Source organism: Galleria mellonella, unplaced genomic scaffold (genome assembly GCF_026898425.1).
Source record: "Galleria mellonella isolate WM207_F2 unplaced genomic scaffold, CSIRO_AGI_GalMel_v1 utg905, whole genome shotgun sequence".
In the NCBI taxonomy this organism is placed as follows: Eukaryota; Metazoa; Arthropoda; class Insecta; order Lepidoptera; family Pyralidae; genus Galleria; species Galleria mellonella.
In genome coordinates, this window is record NW_026442174.1 from 1,109,689 (window position 1) to 1,121,158 (window position 11,470).

Genomic DNA, 11,470 nt, shown 5'->3' on the forward strand with positions numbered 1-11,470 from the left:
AACTTAGAATAGCCAACAAGCTGACGGCCCACTTGATGGAAAGTGGTAACCGTCGCCTATAGACATGAGCAGTAGCATGGACATTTAATTAAAAGCAACAGAATTCTGTTGTCTTTACTAAGACGCCTTATATAAATTTTTCTTACATATTTCCCTTATACAGACACCGTCTAACTACAATTTGATTAAATTAGTAAGAAGTAAGATTAATCATTTTTAATTAATTAATTAATTAATTAATGAAAATTAGTAGGATAGATATGTGCTTAGTAAAATCTAAAAAATAGCATACTTTTATGGGAATATTTTAAGATCTAAATATACATTGTTTTTTGATCCAAATTTTACTTCTTATAAAATTCTTTCAGAACATTCCATTACAAGTGTAATTTTATTTCATTTTATATTGTATTACATGGTATATTATGTATAATACTCAAGCATAAGCCAAGTAAATTATTTATGCATACGGTCAAAATATCTTATCGCATATCAATCACCTCTATGAATAACTCATTTGAATAACAAAAACATGACTACATTCCCTATGAAGCAATTTTTTAGCGCCAAAATTTTTATGACTAGGTTTGTAAATCAAAATTGCTCATGTGTGAGTAAAACTAACGCACCGTGGAGTCCATGTCAATGTAAATTAATACAAAAAAAAAAATGTAAATTATATTTAAAAAAAATATATATATTATTTTATTCTATCATCATCATCATATCAGCCTTTGACTTTCCACTGTTGAACATAAGCCTCCCCCTTAGTGGGTTTTACCAGTAATCGCCACATTTAGTAGGTACTCTTAGATTGGCAAGTGGCGCAGTTAGGATTTAGAGGCGTTTTAAGAGGGACGCTGTTGCTTATCCCTCGCCCTCTCTTAGTCGTCTCTTACGACACCTACGGGAAAAAAGGGGTGGTCTATTCTATGACGGGACCACATGGCCATTATTTTATAATATATTATTATTATATTTTATTCTATGAAGAGGGCTATGCTTCACAAGTTAGAATCCAGAACGTGGAAATGCATGGAAAAAATAAAGTTACTTATATAGTCCAGAGAATCTGCAAGCTGAAGTGGAAATAGACTGGCTTAAGCAACCGATAATTGATGGAGAAGAAAGGTTCGAATGAAGATCCCATGGAGGCAAGCGTAACGATCTCAAAAATGTTGCAAGGAGTCTCTGGATGCAATTGACGCAGGATCGTATTTTTGTGGCAAAATATGGGAGAGATCTATGTTCAATAGTGGACAAATTATTTTATTCCTGTTTCTATCTTTCTATTCTTTCTACAGGGGGAGAATTTGTACAAAAGTTGATTGCTTGGGTACCTCTATCCCATTCGTGTTTCAACCGTGAAGCAGTTGTGTTTACGTGGCTGTGTTTCGGTTTGAAGGGTGGGATATGGCGTGAATTTACAGGGCACAGAGAAATATCACCTAAGTCCTCAGGAATGGTAACGCATGGGGGGTATTATGGGCGAAACAGTATACTCTGTTATGTCCATGTTACTGCTCATGTCTATAGGTGACGGTTACCACTTCCATCAGGTGGGCCGTCAGAATTACTATTCCATGTCACACTATATATTATTTAGTTATCTAGCATTATCTAGCACAGTTTACGGTGTTGTCCAATGCTTTTTTCTTACTTTATACGTTAGTACAATACCAGAGAAGGAAAACTCGAAGTAAAAGTCTATACAAAACCGCCTGACTGTCGTAACAGTAGATCAATATTCTCGAGAGACCCACGCTAAGCAGCGGAACGTAGAGTTCATTATGAGGTAAGGCTAAGTTATAAGAAATTATTATGTAAGTTAACATAAAATATCTTAAGCTACCAAGTATAAGTTTTATTTTTTTTACATACACTATCGGAAGTTAACGTGATGAATATTTTTTCGCAGGTAAATAGTACATATATACCACTTGCTACATAAGAAGCAGTTATTTCATTATTTAGTTTATTTCAAATATGCGTAGGTAAATAACGTGAAAGTTTAAAATTAACTTTAATTATGTTTATATTTTTTAAGTTTTTTTTTATGGAAAATAAAGAAATGTTAACTTCGCCTGCGCTATTGGCGTATTTTTTATTTTTATACAACTGTAGTGGTAAAAAGCATACACCCTGCCTAATGGTAAACATGGTGATCGTAATCTATGGATGCCAGTAATATCAGGGATATCAAGCGTGCATTGTCGACCCTTAAGAAACCTTAATACTCCCTTTTTGAAGAACCTCATTGCTCAGTCTTTAAGGAAAGCCTCTGCAGGAAGTTCATTCCACAATTTTGTTAGGATACCAGTGAGTGATGACAGCCGTTCATATCAGGTCTTTTTGTATGCGTGATAATGGAATGGTAATCCCGCCCGTGCTATCGGTATACATTGGCGGGACATCAGTGAGAGATGATAGTTAAGGATGAAGCAGGTCAGTTAGCCTATCGTGACGAACTCAACAAGAATTATTCACGATGGTTCCCAGGGGGAACCACGTGGAGGTCGACCTAATAGGGCATATTGTTAGCAATGGTGCTGTCAAACTCCATTGCTAACAATCCCTTTCCCCACAACGTTAATATCAGGTCAGTTAACTCATCGCAACGAATTAATGAGACTTCATTCTTTCTACGATAAGCTTTTTCTATCGAGTGGTAATGAAATGGTAACCACGCCTGCGTTATTGGTATAAGCTGGCGGGGTACTTATGAATGATGATAGGTGAGGATGAAGACAGGTCAGTTAGTTCATCGTGACCAATTCGATAATAATAAATTATTATGGTTTCCAGGGGGAATAATGTGGAGTTTGATGAGGTTGTGTTATATTGCTGGCAATGGAGCTATTAGATCTTATCCAATTCCTCTTTCTACGATAGGATTAGTTTAATGAACAGAATAGTGCTTTATATTATTCTCAATTTCGTGTATAATATAGTATATGTCATATATGTGTAAGTATATTGGTTATTAATATATATTTATTCGTTTATATATGTAATTTTAGTATGTATGTATATCAATAATTACTAGTACCGCATTCGAGTATTCTGACACTTCCTTGTGGTTGACTGGGAGAGAATGCTATTAGCATTAAGTCCGCCATGTACACATATTTGTACTAATGAATTAATTAATAAATAAATAATAACTCTGCACTGTGTTTACCTGCGGCTGTGTGGTCCCGGAATAGAATTGGTAACCTCTTTGTTTCCGGTGGGTGGCGTAAGAGACGATTAATGGAATTTAATAGTCGAGGGATGGGCAGCAGCGTCCCATTTTAAACATCAATAAAAACTAACTGCAGTTACCAACCTGCTTGCAAAGCATAGCAACTACTGGTAAAACCCTGCAATAATAAAAGCAGTCTATGGGAGAGGCCTATGTTCAGGAGTGGACAGTTAACGACCAAGATGATATACTTGCCAAACTGCTATCTTTTGATATGTACTCACATTATATTTATGCAGTTTTTTTTTCGCCAATTTCTATCAGGGATAAGAGTTTTATTTTCAATCGATTCCACAAAAGGAGTTTCTTAATTCGCTTGTATTTTTCATGTTGGTTTCCTCATAACTCCATCATTTTTAAATTGTTTCGGATTTTTTTTTCTGAATAGATAAACTTTCATATTGGTCCAATCGGAATTTTATCAAAATTGTTGGAGTTATTTAGTAGATTTTTAATGGGTTTTATCACGAATGAATACAGTGTTTTTTTTTTTATTTGGGTCATAATTTATCATATATCCATCTAAATAATAATAATAATAGAAAAAAAATTAATGTAAAAATATATTTTAATACAGATAGAACATGTAAAGAATGCGTTTCAGAATAGAAAAACAACCAGTGAAGTATAAAATAATGGACACAATCAGATAAAAAAATCAAACCATAACATGTAGTTCTTACATCGATAAATAAGAGTTTGGTAACAACAAATCTTTCTATAAACAATATAATTCATCGCCACACAATCGAGGATACAATATTACAAGGAATAACTGAGATGTCTGCATTTTGAGTCCAATATCAGGACATTATTAAATGTTTGTAAGGTTAACAACCTCGAGCATGTCTATGGTACAATGTATACCAGTTGCTTCAATTTGTAAATTGTATAAATAAAAACAAAAATATAAAATAAGTGGCTCACGACCGTTTCTTATGGCAGTTTATGGTGGAGGCTTATGGTCAGCAGTGGACAGATAATGGCTGTGATGACGATGATGATGAAAGAAAAATATGAAAGGTAATACAATTTCTGTAATTTCAATAATTTATTATTGGAAAAATGCATATTATAGAGTATCACAAAACAATAATAAATAACTCATTTTTTTTAATAAAACATATCAAGTTACGAATAAAATTACATGTTAGTTAATTTAAATGGACGTTCCTGTACAAGATTTGTGAGTTTGTTTAGTTTAACTCAGTTAAACTAATCCTCAAGGGCAGGTCGCAGACGGTAGCAATTTTACAAATAAAAAGAAATCTTTGAAAGACTATGGAAACATAGGGAGAAAGTTTTATTGTTATAAGTTTAGTTACATTATATACATTATAATTTAATATACTAACTACCGGCTTAACTTACGTGTAACTTGGTCAAGATAGCTCGACAAATTTTTGGCAATTTGGATCTGTACAACTAACATACAACTGGGATGCCTACAGCTCGCGCTTAGCGGGTCTAGGCACGTAATCAAACTCGCGTTTGCATCAAAGCCTCTCAAGATTAAGGGCCCCAAAATAGTAGAGTTTTCTTGACTAAATTATCTTTACTGTCTACTGTAGGACATAAGCCTTCCCGATAAGGAGAGTTTTGCCAATAGTCGCTACCCTTGACAGGTGGATTTGCAACCGTTAGGCTTTTAGAGTTTAGGTTTAAGAGGGACGCTACTGCCCATCCCTCGCCCTCCCTAATCGCCTCTTATGACACTTACGGGAATGGAAGGGGTGGCCCATTCTATACCGGGGCACACATGACCAAATTACACGTAAAAACCAGTAGTTTTTACATTTAAATATTGGGAGATAGGAGACAGTCTTCAAAAAATTAAGATTTTTGGTCACAACGCAATAACCAATCTTGCCAGCGCCGATCACCGCGCATTCAGAATATGAATCGGACTGTTTCGCTGGAGAGATCGAAATTGGACGTTGTGTTTTTGAGTCACTCATTCTTTTGATAAATTGTAGGTCACTGACTTACGAACTGATGAAGTGAAGAAAAGTATTTTGAGTTCAAATGAAAAATAGGAATAGGAAATTGGGAATACAAGTCGAAACCTATATTTATTCTAACAAATGCTACAAATTTCTCTCACAAATTCACAACAGTATGTTCTTAATATAGCGATAGAAGGATGGATAGGAATATCAATAACAAGACCTAGCGACCTCTTTATTAACAATATACCTTATTAGATCGACATTTACACGTTAGTTTCAGAAAACCATCGTGGTTAATTCTTGGTGAATATAATATATGTCACGATGAGCTAAATTCTAAATCCTCAAGAGCTTCAGTAGAAATTCAACTTGACTTGAAATTTAAACAGAACTGATTTGATTTGATTATAGTAATGCTCATATTGCAAAACAGTATACAAGGAATTCAAATGAAGGAGCTCTGACAAAGCGACAACTATAGTTGTCGCTTTGTCAGAGACATTATAATGTGTCTAAAAGCATCGCTTAACATCGATATATGGTACTGTATTTAGAGTAGGTAGTATTACTAATAATTGTTCGGTATCGATTATTAATCGATATTCATGCCACAAATAATTTAACAATCGAGTAATTTTACTAATATTATAAATCTCACTTTTAGATTTATAAAGTTTGTTAGCTCTTGACGCTGCAACATAAAATTTGACGTGTATATACTATTTATATATGCAATTATGAATTGCAAACTTTTTTTTTATGCAACTTAGAATGGCAAACAAGCGGACGGCCCACCTGATGGAAAATGGTAACCATCGTCTATAGACATGAGCAGTACCATGGACATAACAGAGTATACTGTTTCGCCCATAATACTCTTCATGCATTGCCATTCCTAAGGACTCAGGTGTTAATCCTTTATACCCTGTAAATTTGCTGCCATACCCACCCTTCAAACCGAAACACAGTCACAACTGCTTCACGGTAGAAACATGAATAGGGCAGAGGTGCCCAAGCAAACGACTTCAGTACAAAGTCTCCCACTGACGGCCCACCTGATGAAAAGTGGTAACCGTTCCCGATAAACATGAACGTGTTAAACGTGATATCCCTCATGCATAGCATATTTACATATTATGTGGGATAAAGAAGAACGCAGGCTACTTTTTATCCAAGCCATACTGGGATCCATGGGTAAAAGATAGTGAACTATAAACAATAAATTGAATTTTAATTTACCTATCAAGATCCTTTTTTATCAATACGTCATCATATAAGCTGTTGACTATCCACTGCTAAACATAAGCCTTCGCTTATTAGGGGATTTGTTTAGTTGCCAAACTTGGCAAGCGAGTTGGCAACGACAATTAGTGTTATTTGGTGATGGCCCTTTTTATCAAATAAACTATATAAAATAAATGAGTATTAAAATAACGAGTGCTGAAATATATTTTATATAAAAAAAAAAAAATTTTGTTCATATTGTGAGTGCAACCCAAGATATAATAAAAACGGCTCACTACATTTATATTAATATTTATAAATTCTGATTGAATAGTCTAGGGATATATAAAAGCTTTAATATTGCGTGTAAATTGAAGTCTAGCTGGTAATGTATAAAGGGATCTTGGACTAAAACTTTTGCTATTTTGCGAGGCGAATTAAAAAAGAAATACCTACATCAACAATATTCTCTTGGGTGTTATTTAAAATTCTTTTAGAGATAAATACACAGTTGGTGCAGAAAAATAAGTTTTAGTGTGTTAACATCTTCAATAACATCTTGTTTTAGTATTATGCTGATTATATATAAGAGAAAGCTTTTGTTATTATTAACGACTTTATCCATGTAACTTGTTTAAAATATATTTATTTATTTAAAAATAAATAGCACACTTCACCAGAGGGAGACTTTGTACAAAAGTCGATTGCTTGGGTTCCTCTGTCCTCTGTGAAGCAGTTGTGTTTGCATGGCTGTGTTTCGGTTTAAAGGGTGGGATATGGCGTGAATTTACTGGGTACAAAGGAATAACATGTGAGTCCTTAGGAATGGCAACGCATGGGGGGTATCATGGGCGAAACAGTATACTCTGTTACGTCCATGGTACTGCTCATGTCTATAGGCGACGGTTACCACTTTCCATCAGGTGGACCGTCAGCTTGTTTGTCATTCTAAGTTGTATAAAAAAAAAAAAACGTAATCACGTGCAGCGTCGGGGTACATATGTACCTACGTGTATACAAAATAAGTTGAGCCAAAAACTTAAAATGACAAAGAGGCTAACGGTCCATTTGCAAAGCGGTAACTCTCGCTTACAGAATTACGTTACGGAATAATCTGTGACGCCCACGGCACTTCCTATAGGCTATAGGGCATAACCCCATAGTTGCACACATTTTTTCTATTTGATCTCAATATTTAATAGTCCCATGACAAAGTGTTCGAAATAGAACGTACTTCCAAGCAGAGTTTATATTGAAACTTGGACAATACCTACAACTATCAGGTTATCGTTTCATCCATTAACTGTCCACTCTCTGAACATTTTCCATAAAGGCGAGTTTAGCTAGTAGTTGCCACATTTGGCAGGTGGGTTTACAACTGCAGTTAGGTCTTTGGTGATGCTTTAAGATGGACTATCAGGTCAGCTAGTAATAAATATCTTTTTAATAGTAAAAGTCGAAGACAATTAGTATTCAAGTGGACATTTTTTTTTATTCAATTTGGAATAACAAACAAGCTGACGACTCACCTGATAGAAACTGGCAACCGTCGTCTATAGACAGGAACAGTACCACGGACATAACAAAGTATACTGTTTCGTCCATGATGCCTTTCTTGAGGACTAAGATGTTATACCTCTGTGAGTAAATTCACTGCCATATCTTCAAACCGAAACAAACATGTAAATACTTTACAGTAGAAAAACGAATGGGACAGAGGTATCCAAGCAAACGACTTTATTATAAAGTCTCCCTCTGGTTGTCCCCTCCTGGACATCTTGTTACTGTAAGATACATATCACAAAAACCATAAATTAGATAAATGGTTGTTTCACTCTAAATACAATGACTTGCTTTGGTCTTGTTTAATGCAATAAAGTGCAGACAAAAATAAAAGAAATAGCGTAAGATAAAATCTGATGTGGAAACAAAATTGTCTTAAGTTTAATGATAGCGTTATTGCCTTTTAAAAGGTACACAAAGAAAAGAGATATAAATTTTATTATATCTGCTGTTGCAGATTTACATTGGCTTTGCTTTCACTAACGACGATTGTGGCATAATGGTGGCTTCTTTGCTTTGTGTAGGTGAAGTCGTGGATTCAATTCCCGGTCGCGTCAATTTAGAAAACGGATTTTTTTGATTTGGTTAGCGTCTTTTGTACTAGGTGCTGCTCCCAAATGTTTATTGTTTAGTTTCTCATTATATAGGGTATTCTAGTTTGAAGACCAGTCGGTTGGTATGATGTCCAATGCTGAACACAGCCTCCCCGATAAGAGGGGATTTGTCAATTATTACGTTTGACAGTCAGTTGTTACCACGTTTGACAGGCCTTCCCCGTAAAAGCGGATGTTTCCAGCAGTTGCCACGCTTGGTAGGCGGATTGGCAATCGCAGTTAGGCTTTAGCGATGTTTTATAAGGGACTTTGCTGCTCATCACTCGCCCTTCCTTAGTCGCCTCTTACGACACCCACGGGAAACGAAGTTGTAGTCTATTCTATGCAGAGAACGCAGGGCATAGAATAGGGAAAAGATTACTTAGTACTATTTTTATAAATGGCGCAACAAAGAGGCAAATAAAAAATAATAAAGCTGTTCATGCTATATTTTTGAAGTATGAAAATGGAATGATAACTTCGCTTGTACACAGAGTTAGTTTGTTTTTAAATTTTAATCAAAAAGCATTCTTGAGGAAAATTATTCAGTTTCACAAATACTTTGTTCTGACGTTAGGTTTCTGTAAATTTAACAATGATTGGAGTGGATTATTTTGCAAAACTCTTAATTACCTTAACAAATGTTTTAACATATAAATATTTTTGTATACAAAAATCAGTAAACCGAGTGTAGTCTCAATAAGAAGTAACTTCCGCAGAAACTGGGTGAGTAAGAGGCGAGATAGTTAATTTATGCAATCATAAACAATTTATTCATGAACATCTTTTGTGTTGGCCCCAACGGCCAGAACACTTACTTAACAAAGTACAGAAAACCACGGCGCGGTTCGCTGTTGAAATGAATATATTGATTCCACAGATATGGACTTGAATAGATGGCGCCTGTGTGTATTTTTAGAATACTTTAAATAGAACATTGTTATTTTGTCTGAAGTGTCTCTTAGGCGATTAATATTTTATAGCCGATTTTGTACCTATTTTAATGGTTCGATTTTTCTCAAATCGCTCAAACAGTCACTAATTCAGCCTGATTTTCTATTTATTCTGCCAGATAGATATTATATATATACATATGTGCGTGCGTGCGTGCGTGCGTGCGTGCGTGCGTGCGTACGAGCGTGTGTGTGTGTTTGTGTGTGTCGGGTGCATATTCTAAGAGAGTGAGTATTAAGTATTTCAGTGATCAATATAATTACAACAAATAAATAATATATAAAATAAATAATAGAGCTTACTCCCATAATTATGAGTACAATATAAAATGGAGACAATGAAAAGGCCGGCAACGCACAAACAACTCCTCTCGTGTTGCAGGTGTTCATGGGTGATAGTAGCCGCTTTCCTTTAGGCGGCCCGTCTGCTCGTTTCCTTCCCAACAATAAAAAAAAAATTAAAGTTGTAATGTAATTAATTTAATTTTGTTTAGTTTGTTTAAAAATTGACACAATATTGTACACCGCTCTACCCGCTGACATTGATGCACCTTTCCACTTTGAACTGGAAGAGAACTCTATTAGAGTTAAGCTCGTCTTTGTACATTTGATTACCTCTGTCATATTCTTATAACTGGTGTGTACAATAAAGAATTAAATTAAATTAAATATAACTATGCAATATTAAATTTCATTCGCGTTTCACGGTTTATAAGAGACGGAAATTAACGTAAACTATGATAATTTGACTGGGTTATCTTCGATCAGTCTATTCGTGACTACGGTTGGTATAATTTGATCGAAACGTCAAGATAACGGATTATTATGATTAGAGGTAATTGATATTTATTATTATAATAAAACTACATTGTCTTAGTAACTATAATAAAATTGTAACTACTCGTGCATATGGGAGATATTTAAGAAAAAAAATGGTAGTTATTAGGGGTCTTAGCAAGACATTGGTCTTATTAAGACTCCATATTGACTATATATTGATATGTTGAAACAAAGTTTTTAGAAATTTTATCTGTCTGTATGTATGTTTCAGTATCACATAAAAAGTACTGTCCCAAATTAGATACAGTTTCTTCAGTTATATTCCTGAAGGTTTAATTTAAAATTTGGTGTATATTTCACATCGATACGTCATCTAGATCTACTGTATGTCATTGTTTTTCCTGCTTCTGAAATCCACGCGTACGAACTAGTGGAAAGCAAGCTAGTTATATAATATTTGAATCTCGAATTTTTTTTTTCTTATTAAAAATCATCTTGGCAGAAAAATATTTTTGCTTTTGTTTTAATTTCTTGATGTAATAATAATGTAAATAAGGTGGAATTCCGTTTGACTGCAAACAAGGCTCAAGCACCGTGGTTTACCGGTAATAACCGAAGATACATGGATGTATGTTACTTTTAGAATATTGATATGGTATTTCTAAATATGTTTTGAAATCTTATGTTAGTAGTTCCAAAAATAAGTAAATAAATAAATGTAAATTTAAAAAAAAAAGGATCATCAATTTTGGCACAGCTAGAACAAGAAAAGTAACCTGTATGGCCTGATAAAAATAATTTACCAGAGGAAGACTTTCTACAGAAGTCGTTTGCTTGGGCACCTCCGTCCCGTTTGTGTTTTATACCGTAAAGCAGTTGTGTCTGCATGACTGTGTTTCGGTTTGAAGGATGGGATATGGCAGTGAATTTACATGGTACAGAGGAATAACACCTGAGTCCTCAGGAATGGCAACGCTTGAGGTGGGGGTATCATATGCGAAACAGTATACTCTGTTATGTCCATGGTGCTGCTCATGTCTATAAGCCACCACCACTTTCCATCAGGTAGGCCGTCAGCTTGTTTGCCATTCAGTACATAAAAATAATAAAATATAAAAGTTTTTCGATTACAATAAAATCACAAATTTACATGTCGCTTCTTAC